Below are 24,671 nucleotides of genomic sequence, written 5' to 3' on the forward strand. Positions count from 1 at the left end.
ACTACACTTCAATAAAAAAATTATACTGAATATATCCAAATAAAACTTATTACATCCATTAAAAAAAAACTTAGATCTGTCTCATCTAGGGTTTATCCAGTCAGTCAGCTGCAGCCCCACTTGCTCAGATGTGTCTTTAACACTTGAATTATTAGAGTGGCTTAGTCAAGCATACAATGGTAAATACAAAAAAAAGGTGTGCACAAAAATGGTTTTAAGTAGCCAGTGTTTGGTCCCAAGAAATTAATAATTCTTTGGAGTTGATACAAACTGTTTTGTTATGGATGTAAAGTACATGTCTAATTAACATGGGTATGTGTATTAGAAATAACATCGCAAGAAAAAAAAGTAAGATGGACACATGATTCCAAATGATATTCAGATGCATTCATTTCCAGTTATTGAACTTGTTTATTTCTCTGAATAGAATGATATTTGCTGCAGGTAGCAAAATTCTAATGAAAAACCCATGAGACATGACTGTCCTTTAAGGTATGCTTTAGCTTCTGTTCTTTCACATGCTAACAAAAACCCTATTGCTTATTTCATGAAGGAAATGAAATATTCCCAAAATTAAGGCTTTAATGGGACGTTGAAATAAGAGATGAATTTTAGGGGGACATGAACATTATAATGTTTTAATTTTGATAGTGCATGTTAATCAAGTTTCTCTGAATACCTCCCTGAGTCAGAGGTTGTTTGTATTCCTCTATACTCCCCCAACCCCAATCATCCATTCTAGATGAGTCCTACGATTCAGTTTTACCAGTGGAATGTGAGGGAAGTGAGCCCTATCCATGGCAGGTAAGAGTGTGTGTGCTTTCTCCATGCAGTCTCTCCTTTCCTTAGAGTTAAACATAAAGGAATCCAAGATGGTAGACTTAAAAGACGGAAGAAGCCTAGGCTTTGTGCTTCAAGGAGGGCTACACAGAGGAGCTACCCAACTTGATTCAGACCATAACGTAAGAAATAAATAACCACAAGAAAAAAACTGTATTACATTGTCACTATGATATTAGGGTTGGTCTATAGTGTTATTAATTTCCCTGGCTAATGTAGTCTCTTTCCCATATCTGATTTGTGTGATGAAATGGGGTTGGTATTCACAGACCCAACTCCAGGAAAACACAGCCAGAGATCTTTGAAGAACCATTTACTTCCTTATTTTATTGTTGTTTCTGTATAGGCTGGGGTGGGGTAGCAGATGGATGGGTAGAGGGATAAGTATACCCTTAGTAAGAGTCAGTCTCAGGGACCATATCGTCTCTTACTTTTCAAATCCCAGGCAAGGCATAACAATTAGAATTTCTATAATGGACTACTAAAATCTTACAGGTTTAAGGGAACCTTATAATATGTTTCATACTTGTCTACCTTGCAGAGATAGAGGCAGAATATTATTTTGTTTGTTTGTTTCCTTTTTGGTTTTTGCATCCCAAGGTAATTACCATATTAAGAACTTAAGGAAAGAGGTGATCATCATGAAATCAGTGGCCAGTGAATTAAAACCAACTTCTAGCTGCTTGAGAAAGAATTAATTTTATTATTTCTTTGAAAATCTAATATTGGCAAGAATTACTTTATTATTTCTTTGAAAATCTAATATTGGCAATAATTAATTTTATTATTTCTTTGAAAATCTAATTTTTTTTTCCTATAAAAAAGCCAGCTGGGGAAATGAGGCTTGGTTCTGCCAGAGTAAATAGTAGACTAATTGTTCTCCATTATAAGCACCCATGGTATGACTAAATGGTCCTGCCCACCACAGACTCTGGAGGGGTAAACTATGTGTTATCTAGGAAAAAAGTCCTGTCATCTCCCTCACTGGCAAACATGAGTGATATAAGAAGAGATGATTGCTTCTTACTCTCCGGGACTAAAGGAAGAAAAAGATTACATAAAGCCTGGAAAGGATTATTCACCCAATATTTGTTGAGAGTTTACTATGGGACAGGCATAAATTCTCAAAAGGGACCAAAAAAAATATTATATGTAGTGAAGACATTACCCCTTCCAAAAGAAGAGACATAATTTCAATTCATTATACTTATTCACTTGAAATAAAATACCTTATAGGGAAATACTTATATAATACATGTATGTGTATGTATGCATTCATAAAAATACATACATGTGTATGGACTTCAAAAAGCAATACTGATAATTATTTTTCTATGCAATTAACCCACATTTTTGCCTAATGTGGTAGATTGCAAAATAGCCACAATTCTTCAAACCTACCTGTCTGCATGCCCCTTTTATAACTTTGCAGCTTCTCCTATCACAATATGGCAGTTATTTTCCCTCTCCTTTGAATCTGGGCTGATCTTCTGACTTGCTTTGGCCAATAGATATGACTGAAGTAATGATATGCGAGTTCTGAGTGTAAGTCTCAAGAGGTCTGTATGCTTCTTCCCTCTCTTGAAACTGTCAAGGTAACATGTAAACAAACCCAAGCTAGCCAGCTGGATGATAAGATACATGTGGCCCAACAGCCCTATTGTCCCACTCCCCAGCAAACAGCCAGTCAACCTCAGAAGTAAAGCCTCTCTGCTGCTGACCACAGATGTGAGAAAATATGATCAAAACTCAAAGCTCAGAAGAGCCACCCAGCTGAGTCAAACTGTTGACCCAGAGAATAGTAGGCTAAATAAATTTTTGTTGTTTTAAGCCACTAAGCTTTAACATGGTGTGTTAGGCAGCAAGAGATAAGTGATGCAACCAACAGGGGGATTTTAATATATGCATTAACCATGGAAGAATTTTTAGTAGGCTGCTAAATAATATTCTACTTATTTTTAAAAGTAAGGTTCTCATTCCTAAACTACAGTCCTTTCCTCTAGTGCTCACTGTGGTAAATACATAAGCAAGCTGGAGTTTAAATCTCAAGTTCACACTTATTTACTAGGTAGACCTCGGGGAAGTCACTTGGCCTCTCAGGTTTTAGTTTGTCCTACGTTAAGATGGAGATATGCTATTTCATCGAGTTTTGTTGGGAGGATTAAATAAGCTGACATAAGTAAATTGTCCATTATTATACCTGCAGCATAATAGACACACACAAAGCAGTTCTTTTTCTTCCCAAGCTTTCTGTTTCCTTCTCTCTACTTTTAATTGTGCAGTGATTCCCAGTGTCCCCCTCTGTCACTAATTCTGGAACTATCACTTTGAAACACAGTTAATTAACTTTCATTCTAGTGGCCTCTCCCTTGCTTAAAACAACTTTTTTTCCCCATGGGTTTTACACAAACTAGGTTCATTACACATATGACATCTACCTTTAAAGAAATTATGTATATGTTTATATTGTATATATTATATATAGTTATAAATTATATATTATACATATTTTATGTGCATATATGTGTAATTTGCTTATCACTACCTGAAATTAATGTGTATATTTCTATACTTACATATTTGATTACTTAGTATTGTTTGTCTCACCAACAAGAACATCAGCTCTCTGAGGTTTTTGTGTTTCATATCCCCACCCCTGGTACAGCACCTGGGACACAGTAGACAGTAAGTATTTGTGGAATGAAAGGATAAATGAACAAATGTTTCTCAATCATTACTATGAAACAAATTTACACATTCGTGGAAAAACATTTAATTCAAAGATTTTTTTAATGCAATTTTGAAAGACATTAGAAAGAGAGAGAAGTAACATGACATGAAGGGATTTCACTATTGCTTGCTTTACGCAGTTTGCCTTTTAATGGTTTTTCATCACAATGAGGATTTCCTAAAATATTTTCTCATCTAAGACTGAAGATTTCATCTGAAATTTTGAATAGTAACTGTAATTAATTATGTAAGTACTCTCTGTAGTAGAAACTGTTCCTATGACTTAAAACAGTTAAATTACAACTATGAACAGCATAATCAGACATATATACTCTGTCATAAAACTGATTTGAGGGCTTCCCTGGTGGCGCAGTGGTTGAGAGTCTGCCTGCCAATGCAAGGGACATGGGTTCGTACCCCGGTCCGGGAAGATCCCACATGCCGTGGAGCAGCTAGGCCCCGTGAGCCATGGCCGCTGAGCCTGAGCGTCCAGAGCCTGTGCTCTGCAACGGGAGAGGCCACAACAGTGAGAGGCCCACGTACCGCAAAAAAAAAACAAACAAAAAAAAACTGATTTGAAAAGTTGGATTTGAATCTCATAGGGTAAAATTAAACTCTTTTGGAAACTCTTCTTATTTCTCAGTTTAAAATATATTCCAACTTGCTGTGCTCCCTGGAAAGAACCTATAAATCCTTGAAAACCCTTTTATTATCTGCTGTTAAAAACGATTTCCTTTGGGCAAATTGCACTCTCCAAGCAATCCTTTATTGCCTACATGACATATTACGGTCCAACAGTGGATCTAAGAATGCTTTGGAAACCTTAAATTGCTCTAAGCTTTAAAATCAAATGCTTAGACTAAGTCAGTTCATCTAACAAAAAGAGCAAGCAGAAGAAATCAGGGCAAAAAAAGAGGGAGAAGCAAATGCAGAAAACATTAACTTAGAAAGTCAGAAAATATGAATTTTTATAGTTTGGGGTTTCATTTCCAGGTCATTTCATCTAAAATGCTTTGTCTATTCTTCAGGCTGCGGTCATTGTATGAATAACAGGCACCCTAAATAGATTATGTGTAAACTGAAGACTATGGAACTTAATATGCACAAAACTCTGTCATAATTTTTCTTTCAATTAGGATAAAGTTGATCTTTCCGTGACTTCATCTACCACCTAAAGGCGAATGATGTCTAAATTTGTCACCAGTTCCCTTCTCTATCAAGTGTTCCAATGGTCCTCACCAAGTAAATGTCTTATCACCACCTCATCACCAACCACCAAGTCAAAGTGACCCACACAAAACTCAGTTATCTCCTGTACTACTTATCTCATCCCATGACATGGTAACCCACCAGGCTCCGCAAGCAGAAGTCTTGCAGTTTTCCTTTCTCACTCTCATTCTCTCTTTAACCACTCACCAGAACCTGTTGTTCTACCTTCAGATTCCAAACTTCTAACCATCTTTCACAATGTAGTCTCACACCACCTCCCCAGATCATTGCCTTTCATTTTCCCTTCATTTCTTCAGGCTGCTGAAGGTTATTCTTCTTGGGAGGTGTTGATTTGTTAACAGGAAATATTTCCCAAACTCAATATTCCTCCTTACATCAGTAAAATTGTGAATACATATAATATTTCTCTTTCATCTTGGTGTTTCATAATTTTATGTATATTTAAAACTTAACTTATTGATACTTTTTAGAAAAACTATTTTTCCATACCTTTGTTCATTATGTATACTTGTTTTATAAATATACTAAAAACACTTATAATGCATAAGTAATGATCTGCAATTTTTCTTCCAGACTTACAATAAAAGCTCACCCATATCAATTTTAAATAATAACAGCAAAAAAAAAAGAAGATCCTTAGAAGAGATTATGATACTAAGTGAAGTAAGTCAGAGAAAGACAAATATCATATGATATCGCTTATATGTGGAATCTAAAAAAATGATACAAATGGACTTATTTACAAAACAGAAATAGACTCACAGACATAAAAAACAAACTTATGATTACCAAAGGGGAAAGACAAGGGAAGGGATAAATTAGGAGTTTGGGATTAACAGATACACACTACTATTTATAAAATAAATAAAAAACAAGGACCTACTGCATGGAACAGGGAACTATATTCAGTAACTTGTATAAACTATAATGTAAAAGAATCTGAGAAAGAATATATATATATGTCTGACCGAGTCACTTTTCTGTACACCTTAAACTAACACAACATTGTAAATCAACTATACTTCAATAAAGAGTTGTTTGTTTTGAAAAAACAAAAAAGACCCTTATAAACCAATAAAAATTGACACCTTTTCTAAAGAAACAGAAATTTACAAGTGAAAAGTAAAGTTCCAACTCACTCTAACCATAAAAATCTTGAAATATCTAGGAATAAATTTGAAGAGAAGTGTGAAGATATTGTATAGGGAATATTATGCAACACTACTGAAGAGTGCAATGTAAAAACTGCATAAATGAAGAGTCAACGTTTTTTCTTTACTGTAAGTAAGAACTCAGTATTGTGAAACTATCAATTTTCCCTAAATCAGTCCATAAATTCAATGTGACCAAAATAAAACCCCAAGAGTATTTTATTTTACAAGTTATCAGAATTTTTCTAAAGTATATCTGGAAGAGTAATAAAGGAAAATTTTGAACAATAAAGAGTATAGAGCAAGAAAGTATCCTTCCAGATTTAAAAACGTATTCTAAAGCCAGAGTAATTAAAACCAATGTACTGGGACAGGATTAAACAGATCAATGGAAGCTTTGTATAGAAATCTAGTCAAATATATAATGGAAAAGCAAATATGGCATTCCAAAACAATAGGGGAGAAATGATTATTGAATCAATGGACTTGGACAAGCTAGTATCTTTGAAAAAAAAGACCTGGATCCCTCTATCCTTTCCCAGAATAGCTTTTATATGAATCAAAGATTTAAATGTACAAAGCAAAGATAAAATTACCAAAAGGAAACACAGAAGTTTAGTACTTTCTAAACATATTAATTATTTGTGGAAAATTAAATAATAAAAGAGATATTGGAAAAAATAGCAATACATGACAAAAAATTAAAATCATTTTATATATGAAATAGGTTTTATACATATGAAATATTAATGAGTACGATGGCAGATTAAAGAGTAATCTGTAACATGATGCCATTTATATAAGACTGTTTACCTACTTCTATACATCTATAAATGTATAGAGAAAGGTCTAGAAGAATACGCTACAAAATAATAATTATTATATTCTCATAGGCATGGGATAAGATTTCTGATAATTTTTATATTCTTTGACTATATTTGCATTGTTTCAACTGTTTATAATAAACATTTATAATCATTATAAAAATGATAAAGCGGGCTTCCCTGGTGGCGCAGTGGTTGAGAGTCCACCTGCCGATGCAGGGGACACAGGTTCGTGCACCGGTCCGGGAAGATCCCACATGCCACGGAGCAGCTAGGCCCGTGAGCCATGGCCGCTGAGCCTGCGCGTCTGGAGCCTGTGCTCCGCAACGGGAGAGGCCACAACAGTGAGAGGCCCGCGTACCGCAAAAAAAATAATAATAAAAAAAATAAAAATAAAAATGATAAAGCTATTTTAAGCAAAATTAAATTTGTATGGAATAATAAACACAGGAAAAAGCCAAGAGAATACTGCAAAAGGAAAATCAACAAAAACTACTACTCCATATATTTTTTTAACATTTTTATTGGAGTATAATTGCTTTACAGTGGTGTGTTATTTTCTGCTTTATGACAAAGTGAATCAGCTATACATATACATATACCCCATATCTCCTCCCTCTTGCATCTCCCTCCCACGCTCCCTATCCCACCCCTCTAGGTGGTTGCAAAGCACCGAGCTGATCTCCTGTTCTCTGTGGCTGCTTCGCACTAGTTACCTATTTTCCATTTGGTCTACTCCATGTTTTTTAAAAGAGGATATAATTCACATACACGTAAGAGAGAAACTATGTGAATTGGTGTTCAAAAAAAGTTCATTATTTATTCATCATTTATTACATTTCATACTCAATTCATCCTCTGGTTTACCATGCAAATAAAATAATCATTTAAGATATTTATGACTCAACTTATCTGTTTATGACTGATATAAAGAAATATAAGGAACCATATTTTAGGCATAGGACGATGCTTAATAACCCTTTTATTAGAGCATTTTTTTCACTAGAAGAGATTTAATAATTGATAAAAATGTACAAAAATATTCATATCTGAACTGCTTTAGAATGCACACCACGAAGTCAGTACTTCTTAGTGAGTAGGGAAGGTAAAAGACTTCCTCAATGAAAAAAAGCAAGAGAAAGATCAGATTGTAAAAAAAAAAAAAAAAAAGACAACTGTTAAAAAAATCATTTAAGGGGCTTCCCGGGTGGTGCAGTGGTTGAGAGTCCGCCTGCCGATGCAGGGGACACGGGTTCGTGCCCCAGTCCGGGAAGATCCCACATGCCGCGGAGCGGCTGGGCCCATGAGCCATGGCCGCTGAGCCTGCGCGTCCGGAGCCTGTGCTCCACAACGGGAGAGGCCACAACAGTGAGCGGCCCGCATACCACCAAAAAAAAAAAAAAAATTGTTTAAGTCAACATTGATTTGTTTTAGACAAGGATATTGCAACCATCACTTAAGGTTTGGTGGCACATTCTTTATCAGGTCCTTAAGGCAATATATTTAAGCTAATTTACAATTTGATTTGATGTTAACTTTTTAAACATCATCTCAAAATAATGCCCTCACAATAGCCTTTTTAAAATGTATTTAGAGAAACACATGAAGACACATATTAATCAAACTATCAAAAATTAAATACAAAGAAAAAATATTAAAAGAAGAAAGGGAAAAACAACAAATAACATACAAGGGAATCCCCGTAAAATTAACAGCTAATCTTTCAGCAGAAACTCTGCAAGCCAGAAGGGCGTGGCAGGACATATTTGAAGTGAAGAAAGGGAAAAACCTACAACCAAGATTACTCTACCCAGCAAGGATCTCATTCAGATTTGATGGAGAAATTAAAACCTTTACAGACAAGCAAAAGCTAAGAGAATTCAGCAGCACCAAACCAGCTTTACAACAAATGCTAAAGGAACTTCTCTAGGCAGGAAACACAAGAGAAGGAAGAGACCTACAATAACAATCACAAAACAATTAAGAAAATGGTAATAGGAATATACATATCGATAATTACCTTAAATGTAAATGGATTAAATGCTCCAACCAAAAGACATAGACTGGCTGAATGGATACAAAAACAAGACCCGTATATATGCTGTCTACAAGAGACCCACTTCAGACCTAGGGATACATACAGACTGAAAGTGAGGGGATGGAAAAAGATATTCCATGCAAATGAAAATCAAAAGAAAGCTGGAGTAGCGATTCTCATATCAGACAAAATAGACTTTAAAACAAAGACTCTTACAAGAGACAAAGAAGGACACTACATAATGATAAAGGGGTCAATCCAAGAAGAAGACATAAAAAATAATTGTGGCTTTATTATAGTAGTGCTCAATAACACCACTATAGTTAAGGGTCTACCAGGTTTCCATTAAGAACACCTATTTCTGAGTTCACCGTAAAAGATCATATTGGCTTTAACCAGCTGGATAGTGCACAAAAAAGCAGTTTTATTTGTTGCTGGTGCTTTTTTTGTACTACTAGATATTAAAAATCTTTCATTATATCTTCAAAATCCAACTTGTATAAAGTAAATCAAATCACCTCATGATTTAGACTTTAGAACAAAGTAGAGACACCTGCAGTTATCAGTAAATTGCCACCTTTAATCCATTCTGCAGTGCCCTATGAAAGGGTCACAGACAGTTATGACTGTATGAAAATACGATTTGTGATACAGAATCAAAAGTTATTTTCAATTTCCTTTGCTTTTATAAAGTCCACAATAACAATATGTAAATGCACTTTTTTTCCTGTGATATAATTAAAACCCAGTGTTATTTCAATTGAACTTAAAATAGAATCCCTGGTCTGAATTAGACTTTAAATCATACTGTAAACATATCTGGTATAATTTATTGATCATCATCCAGTTGCTCCAAAAGGGTCCTTCTGTGCTTTTCCAATTCTCCTTCACTCAGTTCACTGCCAGAAGTATCCCAATTACCAGAATCCTTTGCAGTCTTTTTCTTAGGTGATTTGTGTTTTGATTCTGATCTTTGTCTAGTTCTGTCTTTTTCGCTTTCCCAGTCTTTTTCTTTTTTATCCTTCTCCTGTTCAGCATCTGACTCTGGAGAGTCAGATTTGTCTTCTCTTCTTGCTTTTCTTCTTATGTTTTTTTGATTTCTTATAACTTCTCTCAGATTCAGCACTAGAAGAATGTTCTGAAGCAGAACGAGACTCTGATCGTTGTCTTTTTTTCTTTGAATGGCTGTCATCATCATCTGAATCCGACCCTGATTGAGAGCGGGAGTGTCTCCTGTGATGTTTTTCAGATTTCTTAGAATGTTTCTTATTCTTTGAATGATGATGTTGACATTCATGATCTTCCCAGAGAGCATCCAATTCTATTGGAGGAGTGGCTTTTTTCAACATACTCTTAAATGCAGATTCTTTTCGTTTCATCTTCCAAGCCTCTTTTTCTCTTTCAGGTTCACAGGCTTCTGCCTTTTCTAGTAAACTATTGAAAGCCAACTTAATATTTCTTGCATCTAATGTGGTTGATCTTTTAGTCAAACTGATTATTGCCACAAAGTCTTCAAAAGTAGTATTTATTTCAACTACAAATCCTTTATTCTTTAGAATGTTTTTTATTGTCTTCTTCTCATCATGATAACATGCTTTAAGATCCTCAACATAAGACTTGAAAAGGTCAAGTGCAGTTGATCCTGGCTGACCAAGCATATTAGTGAATCTAATGTCAGAACTAATTATTGGATACAATTCCATCCAAGATGACATAGCATGCAGTTGTCCATGTTCATGCAGTTCATCTAAAAATATCTGAAAAGATTCTCTGTTTTTACGCTGTCATCTCCTTTCCCAAAGCAAACTCTTCTATTTTTCTTCTTCTTCTTCCTTTTCTAAAGCCTGAATGTGTTCTTCAAAGCAAATTAACTCATCTTCTTTATCTATGTTCTGTAATTCTTTATCTTCTGCAAAAGTTGGATTATCCATCAGATACTGCTGGGCTTCAGACCAAGTAGTAGAGTATGTCACGTTAGCCATGTTGTCAAGTATGTTTTTGAAGGCTTCCCAATTTCTATTTTGCAACTGCTTTGCTTGCTCCTTTTCTTTTTTTGAAAGAAAGAATAAAACATCTTCAGAGATTTCAAGACGATCACGTTCTGATATTGCCTTCCAGACTTCCATCTCTCCAAACGTTTGCTCTGTTTTTTTGTATCTAGCTGTGGAAGTCATTTTCTCATGATTTTCAAGAAAGCGCGGAAAGGATTCCTTAGCCTCTTTGTATTTGGAGCTTGCTTCTTCTTTTTCTTCTTTCTCTGTCTGAACTTTATAAGCATTAAAGGCCTGCTTTTTTTTCACTCAACTTTGCTAAAGCACTGTATCATGGATCATTAACGATCATTTTCGTAGTTTGCTCCCATGATGCATTAGATGGCACCGGCTTTTCTTTCAATAATTCTTTAAATGCTTGCTTTGCCCCCTCCTTTGTATTCCAAGTATATGTGTTTTTTTGCCGGTTGGCTTTCTTCCTCCTCCTTTTTAGAGTAAAATCAGCTACAGTTTCCTGCTTAGATATTTCTTCTCCCGTATTACTAGACACTTCAACACTTTGTTCCTGAACAGCAGGGGTACTAGTAAGTTGTGCTTGTTCTTCAGTCAAAACTGTTACTGTATTTTCATTATCTTCAACAGTAGCAACAATCGAAGTAACCTCAGGCTCAGGAACAACTGGAACAGTTCCACCGACAGTACTGGAGGCAGAGGTGGAAGCACTGGCATTGGCTGCAGCGGCAGCGGCCATGGTGCTCACTGTGGTTGGAATTTCTGTTGTAAGAACTGGGGCTGTTGATGTTATGGCGCACTCTTGTTTACTGCTTTCTTCAGCTTTGATCATTGTGTGCAGGCTTGATTTTGTAATATGCTTTCTTCAGCTTTGATCATTGTGTGCAGGCTTGATTTTGTAATATGCTTTCTTCAGCTTTGATCATTGTATGCAGGCTTGATTTTGTAATAAGACTTCAGCAACAATGGTATTCTCGGATCCTTCAAGATCTTCAAGTTCTTTAGGTTTGGCCCAGCGGGATTCTTTTGTTTGAGAATTGTGATAGGAAGGCTTTCCAGAGTCAGAATTGTACTGCTTCCAGGGCATTTAGATGAAAGTTGCTCAGAAGGACTTTTAAGATCATCTGGTTTCTCCCCAATAGACTGTTTTGTTTCAGTATTGCAATAGTAGGTCCTTCCATCAGGTGATTTATGTTCAGTCCACGTTGATTTTGTGCCGGGTGTTGTACCTGCTGCTACATCCATGTTACTTACTCCTGGCAGTAAAGGCAGGCTGCATGGAAGCCTGACACATATGAGACATCATCATTCCAGGCATTACTGAAGACATCATTCCAGGCATTTGTCCCATTGGTGGTCCTCCCATTGGGTGCATCATTTGGGGCATCATTCCATGAGGTACAGGAAGCATATTCGCTCTCTGACCCATAGGATGCATTCCCACTGGGGCATAATGCATGCCAGGGTGCCCCATCATAAGGCCTCCATGCTCAGCTTCCATCCCCAGCCACATCGTCGGACCTATTAGAGTAATTTTAAACTAAAATGTTACCTGATTTTTGAAGGACATGTATTTTATTAAAAGTTGTTTTCATTTAAAATTTTAATTATTTTTAATCAAACTTAGATGTTTAATACTCAAAAGTTCATATAAATTTCAGCAAACTTGTTTCATCTTTTCTCTTTGTTTTTCTTCTTTACCAAGGAAAAAATCCCCTAACTATTCCATATGTAGCTCTGCAGGGGTGTGTACGCCTGTGTGTGCATACCAGTCCCAGAGGTTTGGAAATGCAAGTCACAATGTATCATTAACTGCATCTCTCCTGTTATTTCCCAGTGGAATGACTGTACCTCTGGGCCATGCTTGACCTTAGATATGATCCTTCTTCCAGCTCAGCAGCTCATATAATAACAATTTCACCTCTACAGTAGGCGATGGAGAAAAGAAAACATATAAAATTGTTTTATGACAGAAAAGTTCACTTTCCCTTTTTTTAGGGAATATAAACTGATTGTGGAAACTACACTTTATGGGACAATTCGAGGATGTTATAAAATATATTCCAATTTCCAAGGAAAACTATAAAAGAATAAGAAGTCAGGAGGCTTTCTTGATAACTCCCGCCCCTGGACTAAGCCAAGCTCCTCTGTTATAAGCTTATATTCATCACCCTGAGAACTACTATTCCAAGTAGACTGTAAGCTTTGAATGGAGGACTTGTATTTATTTTGTTTACAATTGTATTCTCAGCACCTAGCATAGTGCAGGGCACAAAATACAGACTAAAAATTGTTCATGGAGTGCATGAATAATTAATTCAATGCCCTGGGATTAAAATCAAAATTCTTCATAATGTATAGTTTTGTTTTTACACACACACAAACACATATAATAGCATGTATAACATGTATAACATAGTATATACTGTACTATTGTACCAATGTATTATGTATATGGAAACATATACATAAATTAAATTTTAAAGCCATAAATACATTTTCTAATATTTACTGCTAATGTATTATCTTGTACACCCCCTGGAGTGAATGCTACCTCTACCATCTCCCATCACCCCTGTCACTTTGAAGATAACTGATCTAAAGAATTACTGACAGCCTCATTTATTGACTTATTTAATGGTGACAGAAAACACACAAAATAAACAGGAATCTAGAAAAACAGTCAGTGTCAGTCATAATTAAGAAAGTGGTCAATGGTACGAGACCAGAGCTAGTAAAGACCAACATTTGCATCTCAAAACTCTATGATGGGGCTTCCCTGGTGGCGCAGCGGTTGAGAGTCTGCCTGCCGATGCAGGGGACACGGGTTCGTGCCCTGGTCCGGGAAGATCCCACATGCCACGGGGCGGCTGGGCCCGTGAGCCATGGCCGCTGAGTCTGCATGTCCGGAGCCTGTGCTCCGCAATGGGAGAGGCCACAACAGTGAGAGGCCTGCGTACCGCAAAAAAAAAAAAAAAAAAAAAAAAAAAAAAAAAAAACCTCTATGATGTGACATAGTTTGTATCAGAGGTTTGCGGTCACTGCTACTATGGCTGATCCAGCAGATTACACGGTGACAGGAAACAATCTGGTTTTAAGGAGGGTCTGATTTGCCTAAGTTTAACATCCCCATATCAGTGACATATTATAGACAGAATTTGATTCAAACTACAAAGCAAAGACATTACCCAGCTCCTGTGGAACCAAACGCCCAATTTAATTTAGGCTCCAAAAAAGTGATTCCTCTGGATCATGAGTAATCCTGCTTAATCCAAACATTCAAAGCTGTTTTCTATTTCAGTTCTGAGTTTTCCTTTTTTTCTTTGTCTTGGAGATTAGTCTTTTCCAGAATGGAAGGTACAAGAATGATGTGGAAGTGATTTTCAAAGTGGGTGTCAAGGATTCCCTAGCCATTTTCAGTAATTCATAGGGGAATCACAGTTGTTAACGCCGGTCCTCAAACCATCTACGAAAACACAGCTACAAGAAATTCAGAGATGATAATAAATGGCAGCTTAACAAATATGGCCATATTTCTTCTTCCAGCAGTAGCATCTCCAGTTATAATTTATAACCATAATTATGGAAGCTGATTAAACTGAGGTATGAAAGATTTCATTATATGTGAATGCAGAGTTGATCCTGTTTAGCACACACATGCCAATTATCACATGTATCTAAAACTCCCAGGGTTTCTCCTGACTCAACTGGAGTTACTATATTTCTTGCTAAATCCATTCTTTATCATTCCTCATTCTTCATTCAAAACCCAGAGTTTTACATTTGGTTCTCTTAACTTTTACTGTTTGCTCCTCTGCTGTCTAACTGTACCAGCCTTCCCTCCCCCATACCCTCTCTCTTGTACTCCCACCATATTTCCCTGTTTTGCTTCCTCTCTTTCTTCCTAGACTCTGATCTTCGCTCTCTTACCTGATATTACTAAGAATTTAGCAAGAATCGTCCGTTTTCTAAATCACTAGTACAAGATGAATCTTGCACCTTAAATTTGAATGGAGATCAGAGTTAGAAATCCTCGTGTCACATTTAAGAAAATGTGAACCGGTGCAAAGCCACTATTTTATACCTGTTCATTTAAAATGTCGCTGGCTACATGAGTTGAGGTTTTAAATGCACCTAATTAGGGTTCCAAGAATGAGATTACACAATCTTTTTCAGTTTGTAATGGTCAGATGCTGAAAATTCTTTGCATATAAATTGTAAATTATAAACAGAAAGGCAGGGAATCGGGAAGGCAGGAAAGAAATCAGGGCCTGTCAGAGACAGGGGAGGAAGAGTGTAGTTTGATGCCATTGTAGTGCTTGAAAGAACAAGAGTGTGCTACTTTTTGAGCTAAGGTTTTATCTTCACCTGTCTCCAGCTGTCAGACAAAGGCACTGTCTGGGATGGGCAGACCATTAAGACATTTTAGCAGAGATGTGTTCATTACTTTGGCTAATAGGGTTCCGAGTTTCCTGAAAAAGTAATATTGGCCAGGCAGATTCTGATGAGAAGGGGATGGAAATACCTCTTCATTGAAGGGAGGCTAAGAGAGAGACAGTAAGGAAGGAGAGGCCAGGAGCCTGTGTCAGGCGTGGGGGAGAGTGACAGTGATGAGTCCAGAAAGCCCAGGGAATTATGAAGACTCTGTGTGCCTTGGAATGTCAGACTCCCCACACAGGTGGTTAGGACCCTCAGGAGGGGAATGGCATGAATAAGGTGGGGATGGACTATGGCTGTAAAGTCAGGGTGGAAGGAAAGATGGAGAATTCTGGGAAGGTACCAGTCATTAAGTCCAAAGGAGCTCCCAAAGGGAGGATGAAATCTGGAATTGGAGGTCAGTGACCACAACAAGCAAGTTAGAGCCAGAGAGTTCGGAAAATGGAGCTTGGAGAGATACCTAAATTGCCGATGTGATCTGCAAAATATCTAACTAGTATAGAATGAGCACCACCAATCAGAAAAGATGCCAGGGAGAGCAGTGGAAGAGTATTCTGGAGTCCAGTTCCTTTTGGGTATTAACGCTTTAGTTGCTGGACTGTTCAGGGGTTCCCAGCGGACCAGCTAGTGGTGGGGCACTTGGGGAACTTGAGACGGGAGCTATGTGTTTACTGGAGAAACATGGCTGAATAACTAAAATATACGTTAGAAAGTGGCTGCCTAGCCAGAACATTTCTGGGCTCCCCTTTCAGCAAGCAGGGACCATATGACTAATTCCTGACAGAGGAATATGAAGGAAAGTTCTGTTTGGTTCACAGCTGAGGTAACTAAGCATTGTGAGTAAGATTATTTTCCCAATGATGACAGGGAAATCTTGAAGCCACAGGATGATGGAGCCATAAGATGGAAGCCCCAGATCCTTGAGTTACTACTTGAAGGAGGCCTTTCTCAGGAGAATTGCCCAACAGGAAAATCAGAATTGGACTCAACATGACAGAGAAATTAAATTTTATTGTATAAGCCTACTCAGTTTTTAGGATTTTTAGAGCAATTAGCTAACCCTGAACAAAACATGGAATAAAAATACTTCAGCATTTTAATGCAGCCACCTCGCACTGATAAATATGAGCAAATTTCTTAGTTTACTTGTCTCCTTTGAGGGAATGTAGAACATTCTACAGAGACTTTTAGGTAACAATTAAAAAACCATAAATTTCTATGGTTACCAAAGAGGAAGCAGGGGAGGGATAAATTAGGAGTTTGGGATTAACATATACACACTACTATATATAAAATAGATAATCAACAAGGTCCTACTGTATAGTACAGGGAACTGTACTCAATATTTTGTAATAACCTATAAGAGAAAAGAACCTGAAAAAGAATACATATATATGTATATATAGTTATATAACTGAATCACTGTGCTGTACACGTGAAACTAACATGACATTGAAAATCAACTATACTTCAATAAAAATAAATAAATAAATAAATAAATATGAAAAGTATCTGGATCTTATGGTTTCATCTTTCTAAGAAATGAGAGGTTTTGCTGTTTGTTTTCTGTTTTTCTTACATTTTGGAGCATGAGTTCTTCTTCTTTTATAAAAAACTATAGGGGTTCCCATATTACATTGAAAAGCCCGTTTTGTAAACCCAAAACCCACACAATCACGCAGTAAACTGATTTCTCAAAGGGGAGATGCTTAGAGCAAAATCTCATTCAACTCTGTATCCAAGGGGGGGCCTATAGGGCTCATCCAGTGAGTGCTTTTTGAATGAATGAATGAATGAATGAAGTCATTGCTACTAGAAAAGCAATGTTCTGAGAAAAAGTAAATTAGAAGGCAATTATGGAGACCAACCTGGGGTCTTCTGCTAATTAACCTTATGATATAGAATTCTCTAGTCCTTATTTCTTTGAAGGACTTTGGTGACTTTAGAGTTTGGCTTCTCATTTTCCAGGGAGAGAGCTGTGTGGGCCTGAGAAGGAACGATCAGCTCATACCCAGAGAACTATTTTATATCAAAACTTAGATGAAAACTCTGACTTTCATAATCGAAGAGTAGTAGTATTTTCCCTTACTGTGGCAGCTACTAATTTTGACTCTCAGTTTTTTTTTTGATTTTTTGTTTTTGTTTTTTGCGGTACGCAGGCTTCTCACTGTTGTGGCCTCTCCCGTTGCAGAGCACAGGCTCCGGACGCGCAGGCTTAGTGGCCATGGTTCACAGGCCCAGCCACTCCGCGGCATGTGGGATCTTCCCGGACCGGGGCACAAACCCGTGTCCCCTGCATCAGCAGGTGGACTCTCAACCACTGCGCCACCAGGGAAGCCCTCTCAGTTGTTTTTCATCTGCAAAACTTAGATAACATTCATTTCACCTCACACAATGACCGTAAAGAGAGCACGAGGCGGTATCAAAGTGCTATATTGCACTCAATATCAAAGGAATGTGGCGACCTTCAATCTCCAGACCTATTTAGTCAACTCAGGGACATGTGTGCATCATTAAACCTGAGGGTTGGGATTATCTTTAAATTCAGTGTGTCATTAAAAAAATCCTATAGTACTTATTTCTCCTGGACTCAACGCAACTCCATCGGCTCTCAGATACTCTTGTGAGACATAAACCATCAGCTAAAGTAAAAACTCAAAGTTTGGGGGTAAGGAAGTTATTATTCTGTTCATCAGAAAAGAGCTGAAGTATCTTATCAGCTAAAAAGCTGGTTGTAGGGATTTTTCTCATCCCGAGTCCTGACTTTGCTTTTAATTGTCTTCAGTGCCTTATCCAATAGCTCTTCAAAATAGAGGATCTCAGTTTGACTTGAGATGCAGCTTCTAAAGAGGAACACTGAATTGAGTATAGCATGCTCCTCCTTTATATCTGGATGCTTCTGGGGGGATCTAGATCACCAATAATCACAGCCTGCAATGGGAGGTGAGCAAAACAGAGTGTGATCATTGTTCTCCGTAACGGACTCATCACACTGTGATACGATACAGCAGAAGGTGCCAAGGGGCAGCTTGGGGAAGATTATTTGTGTGGCTCCTAATTGGATGTGTCAGCCGTGAGTGATCACTGGGCTCATGATTTAATGAACGAAGTAAAACCAGGCTGGTGAGGCATGGGGCTGGCTTTCCCTGCCCCAAGGAGTGGAGGTGGGGGGCAACCTTGGAAGGCTGGAAGCAAAACTGAGAAGCAGGTAATATCGAGTTTGCCGCCTTCTCTTTCCACTGCGTGCTCTGCTCTCCACTTACAGAGCTCCCACCCAGCGGAACAACCCTGGTGTCCACCAGTGAGAAGTCTGCTCTTTCCTCTCCCTAGGAGCCCACAGCAGGCCTGGAAGCCCGCCAGTCACCCTCGAGAGAACATCGCCTCTGCTTTGCTGGATGGGTGACTGGTATGAAGCTTGCCCCATTGACAGCGTTTTTCCTAGGAAATCTCATGTATAACAGGTTTCCTTAAAACTCATCAGAAGAGCCAAATCATATACTCATAGGCTCACTCTTTTTTTATTTATTTTTTTGTTATTATTATTATTTTTTTGTGGCACGCGGGCCTCTCACTGTTGTGGCCTCTCTCATTGCGAAGCACAGGCTCCGGATGCGCAGGCTCAGCGGCCATGGCTCACGAGCCCAGCTGCTCCGCGGCACGTGGGATCTTCCCGGACCACTGCACGAACCCGTGTCCCCTGCATCAGCAGGCGGACTCTCAACCACTGCGCCACCAGGGAAGCCCTACTCATAGGTTCATTCTTTTAGACAACCTTTATGGAGAGCTAATATGTGTCAGGCTCTGCCAAGTGTTAAGGATGCAAAGGTATTGAATAAACACATTGTCCACTGACCTTCAAGAAATGGAGACAGAAGCTGTTTCTAAGTGTCAGTGACAGCATAACTCAATAAGTGCAGTGAGAGGAGAACAGAGGGGGTCCCAACTCCACCTTTGGATGGGCATGGGTGGCACCCCAGAGGCCACCCATAACTCAAAGAAAACAGCCCCAAAGTAATCAAGCCTACCCCCAAGGGAAAAATCATCAGGCCTCACCTTTCTCATAAAACCTATTCAAAGATTCCTCATGAGATTCTGTGCTGGTAGAATGTCCCTTAGGCTCCAGACACCAGATCCTGACCTGCCCAAATCACAACCGGCAAAGTGAAGGTACATGAAGTTCCTTTCTGGAATCACTCTCATCTCCTGGAGTAGAGAAGACTTAGATCCTCACTTCAGGCCCTGCCCGACCAGTGTTGTCCACAGTATCTGCTACCTGAGGCCCCAGGCCCACCTTGGTCTCATTCTGTTCCCTCTGCCCCAAGGAAGTGCCCTCCTTCCCAACCCCCTTGCTCCCTAAGTAACTCCTCCTTGATTTCAGGACTCAGAGAAATGATCACTTCTTATTCCAGAAAACATGCTGCACTTCTCCCATAAACTGAGATTCTCGTTTTCTCTGCCCCCACGATACCCACTGCTTGGTTACTTCTAATCTGTCACAAATCACACTAATAACGCTGACTTACATTTTTTCTTTTGTCTGCTTGAAATAGACAGATCTATGTCTTCTTCTTTGTACATAGCACCTGGCAAATTGTGGGTACGCATAACACGTGTGTAGACTAGATAAATGGGTGGGTGGATAGATGAATGGAAGAATGTTGTGCCCTTATTTTTCTGCTGCCTTTAAAAGGACCCTAGGACTCGCCCAGTTATTCCACTCAGAGAGTAATGGGTGCTATGTTTCTTCCTCCATATTTCCAGTTAGTTGTATTTCATGCATCTGTGAATCTGAAGCATATTTTCTCTATTAGAAGTGAGACACATGATTGGTTATGGAAATGTACGCTCTGCATATTCATTTAGGAGAGCTTACAAGAGAAAATTAGAATCCAGTGATCTCTTAATTTGTATTCCATGGCGTTATAATCAGCCTGTGGCACTTGTTGACACACTGCAGCCTAATAAACTTTGCAGAGGGAGACCTGCTCCATCTCACTTGAGCCCAAGTGATTCTAATATGTCTACTGATGGCCTTGTAGCCGTATGCAAGAGACTTCCTCCGAATCATGTCTCTTTTCCCTTTCTTAATATCTCCTCTGCCTTTAACACTATCTTGGAAATGATGTTCCCCAAATGACAATTGCTTTTTTTTTTTTTTTTTTTTTTCGGTATGCGGGCCTCTCACTGTTGTGGCCTCTCCCGTTGCGGAGCACAGGCTCTGGACGCGCAGGCTCAGCGGCCATGGTTCACGGGCCCAGCCACTCCGTGGCATGTGGGATCTTCCCGGACCGGGGCACGAACCCGTGTCCCCTGCATCGGCAGGTGGACTCTCAACCACTGCGCCACCAGGGAAGCCCGACAATTGCTTTTGATCATAAATCACTTACTTGTTAATATTACTTGATTCTCAAACCACTCAGTTTGGTTATTAACCAACAGAGAGCTGAATCAGCCCTTCATTTGTGCTCTGTAAATACGATGTTTAAGGATCACGCTTTCTTCACTGTGCGCTCCTGTGTAACTTTCCCAATCTTCCTGGGTCCATTTTCAAATGTGACAAGACACAGAGAACAGAAGCTCGAAATGATGGCAGCTCAGCTAGTGCTGGTTATAACAATTTATCTTCATACTGGTCAAATATCTTAAACAATTTTAACACCAGATATAGCATGAAAATGAGGAACTAAATTATAAACGAAGAACCAGGAGAAATGGTTAGGATAGAGACATTTCTTTTCCCTCCCTCATTTTTCCTTTCAACTGGGGAAGATCAGTGAGAGGAACACTCCTGGCCTCTCTCTTTCCCTCACTCAACTCTGCGCAGAGTGACTTATGTGATTAGTGGGTTTGGGGAAAACAAAAGCAAACAAATAAAAAATCTGCTTACGGAAGGCTCACTCTCTGCTCTGTTCCTCAAGGAGAGGCCTAGGTGGACCATTACCTTCCATTGCTGGGGGATAAGTCTGTCTAACTCTGGGGCTTTCACACCTAAGCCACTCTCTCCAATATCTGCCTTATAATTAATAAAGGTGATTTTAAAATTTCCTCCATCCATTAACTATTTTGCCTTTTTTCTCATTTTTTCTGAAACTCAGACAGGAAAGAGAATTATTGTTTATGTTATTTACGTTGTAGAATTTCTGGAATATACGTCACCGGTGGTTTGTTTGCCAGAAGTGTGGTAATTAAAAATATAGGCTTCCTAGGTTCGTATCCTGGCTCTGCCATTTATCAGCTGTGAGCTGTATGTCCTTGTGCCCATAATATAACTCCTCTGTACCTCAGTTTCCCCTTTACAAGGTGGGGGCAATAATAAGGGCTACTCATAGGGTTACTGGGAGTATACTAGCCTAACACATGTTTCTGTGAGCTATTTCTGTTATCATTAAGTCATGCCATTGGCTTGATGGAATGCCTTGGATGTCAACCTAATGTTGATTCCAAACATGGTGAACTGTTTGGCTTAAGCCATTACTAAATCATAGAATAATAGAACCACAAGAGACCCTAGAAATCTTAGCTTCAGATCCTAGTTCAATGGAAGATGAGACGGAGGCCCAGAGCATAGAAGTAATTCACCCAAGGTTGCACATGGCAGGTCCAAGCCAGGATATCCCATCTGTCTGGACACCTGGCCCATTGAATCTCCCTCTACCTTAGCTGCTGCACTCACAATTATGATTTCTGTTAACTGCACTTCTCAGATTCACTCTACTTGCCCATTTAATGCAGCTATTAAGTCTAGTTGCCAATCACATTGTACCTCCGAGGGTACAATACCAGGCCTCAATAAAATTTTGAGCATTACAACAACAATAAGAATGAGATATTGCTCCCTGAGCCTCTCAGTATATTTTTCCTATTAGAGAAAGCTGAAGTCTGAGTCGCCCAAGATAATTCATGTAAGAGAAAGCCCATTAGAAAAGCAGTGCTGTTGATTTACGAGCATCCTTGTATTGCTTTGTTCTTTACAACGCAGACCATTTTTAAAGCCAGATATTTATTTCTTGATTGTTCTTCTAACCCCACTGCTTCCCGCCTAGGGAACTCACTCTTCTGTTTGCAGCATCCCAGGGAGTACAAACTAAATATAGTATTGAAGTAAAATCCCTGCAAAGCTAATGAACTACTTTATGGAGATTGAAGCAGGAAACCTTTTCAGGAGTGGTGTTGCAATTAATTGGATGTGGCCACACAAAGGCACAATTTCAGAAACAGGCTATTTACAATAGGGAATTCAGAAGGTCACAAATGATGGCTCGAAAGGTAGGAAATGATTACTTTCAATCACGTATCAACCTGGATGCAAAATCAGACATTTTAATATATGTTTTCAATGGAGTGCAATTTGCCTAAATTTCCAAAATGAAAATGTGGCACATTTGCCAATAACTGGTCTGAATAGCTAATTACCAATTACATACCACTGAGAATCTGATGCCTGTCATGTTGTAACCTTAGATTTCTCAGGTATGGGAAAGGTGGTCAAGTATGTTAGCAGATAAAGTCATAACAGCTAAAAGATCATTGTCCTTTAAGACCCTCAATATTAGTTCAATACGAAAATAATCCTTTTTGGTGAATTTAGGATAAATGACACAATGGATCAATAACAGTTAGCCAGATTATTTTTAGGCATGTTCAGCTATTCTGCTACCGGTGACACTTATGGCTATTTTTAGAACCCAAGTAAAAAATAACTTTTGTTTTTTCTCTTTCTGCATATCTTCAGGAATTGTTCTTCTATTTAATTATTTATAGATACTGGAATCCAAGTTAAGTTGACCACAATGTTACCAAGTCATAGAGATAACTGGATTCAGATTATGAAATTGAAACAATTAGCATCAATTTTCATCTCTATCAAAGTTTGTTTAAATTGACAAAGCAATGCTGTTTTTTTCCCACAAGTTATTGAACTTTATGAAGTAATATGTATAGAAAAACATGATTAAAAAAAGATCTTATTAATCGTTTTACTAGAAATTGAGTCAGACAGTAGCCTAATAGATAACAGTGTGAGATCTATGAGCTATATTCAAATCCTAGCTCTGCCACTACCTAGCTGGGTGACTGTAAGGGAATTTCTTAACTTCTCTGAAATTTAGCTGTCTCTTATGGGAATAGTGATATTGACTTTACCTCGTGCTGTGTGGACTTCATCATGTAATGCATGTCAGATGCTTCACCCAGTGCTGGCATGCATGATAGGTGGAAGATATTCACTAAACATTACTCATCATTATGACATCTGAGAACCTCAAGGATCAGAGAGAGCAGTTTTTAAGGAAACTTAGTTCCACTTTAGATTATTAAGCTTGAATGTCTGAGGAATGGAATTGTCTAGTGAGTCTCATGCATGGTCAAAAGAGGTCAAAAGCAGATAGTTACATTTCAGAGATATAAATAGGTCAAATGGATCATCTAGGAAGACTGAGTAGAGATGAAAAAGAAAAAGATCAAAGGAAAAATCTAGGAAGTGCCAATATTTATGGGAAGAGCAGAGAGGAACAACTAATAAAGAGAACTAGAAGAAGTGGTCAGAGAGTTGAAAGGGGAATCAGGAGGGGCTGACACCTCAGACCTCAAGGAAGATCCAAGGAAACAGTGGCTGAGTATCGGGAGGATGAGGCCTGGAAATAGGTCTTTGTCTTTAATACTTAGGATATCATTTCCAGCTTTAGTGGGAACAACTTCACCTGCCTGTGGGGACAGAAGCCAAACTGAATGGACGTGAAGAGTGACTGCAACCCAGGACAAGGGGATTTTTAAGAGGGCTGGCAGAGAAGGGGAGAAGGCAACAAGGGCAGTCAGCTCGGGAGGGAAATGAGCAGAGAGGGGGAAGCATAGGTATGGCCCAGTCTATCAACAGTTCACTAAAATCTGCTTTAGTGAAACATCCTTCTAAATGCACAGCTAGTCTCTATTCCCTAGCCTCTCATAGTTACGTGTAGCCATTAAGCTGATTCTTGTCAAAGGAATGTAGGTCGAAAATATATGCCAATTCAAAGCCAGTATTTTTAATAAGTAGGTGTGTCTTCTGCCAGGTGTCAGGAAGCAGCACCTTCCTCACTGTTCACTTCAGGCCCTGACTCCACACCCTGGGACCCTCTGTCCTTGTTCCTCCATGGTCTCATCTGATGTTGGCATTGGACAGGATGCCCTCCTTGGGAAATGCAGGTTTTGCAACCCACTTTCTATGAGTATCAAGGGTTGTTAAAAAAAAGTCAAAAAAAAAAAAAAAGTCACAGGCTTATTTTTGCCAGTGCCCTGTTTCTATGGCAATATAATTTCCTCGAAAACTAAACAGGTTTCTAATCTTTTTGTATCCAGTCAAGTCCAAAGTTCTTTCTCCGACATAGTTCTCAAGAACGCTTTATTACAATTAATTTTTTTTTGGTACCTTAGGAATTATATA

The 24,671-nt window shown here is 38.5% G+C and overlaps 1 protein-coding gene and 1 pseudogene across 2 annotated transcripts in view; both read right to left on the reverse strand.

Moving 5' to 3' along the window:
• The window catches only part of RAB3C (RAB3C, member RAS oncogene family), a gene marked incomplete at both ends in the record, with an annotated part of 311,597 nt that overhangs the window by 227,081 nt on the left and 59,845 nt on the right, over positions 1-24,671 (reverse strand). The gene's annotated exons all lie outside the window — the stretch shown is intronic.
• On the reverse strand, positions 9,601-12,290 carry LOC307051892 (pre-mRNA-processing factor 40 homolog A-like; annotated as a pseudogene). Its single transcript has 2 exons — positions 11,797-12,290; positions 9,601-11,649 (listed from the first exon to the last, which is right to left on the reverse strand). The product of its transcript is annotated as a pre-mRNA-processing factor 40 homolog A-like (transcript).

This window comes from Hyperoodon ampullatus (assembly GCF_949752795.1).
Source record: "Hyperoodon ampullatus genome assembly, chromosome: 4".
Taxonomy (NCBI): Eukaryota; Metazoa; Chordata; class Mammalia; order Artiodactyla; family Ziphiidae; genus Hyperoodon; species Hyperoodon ampullatus.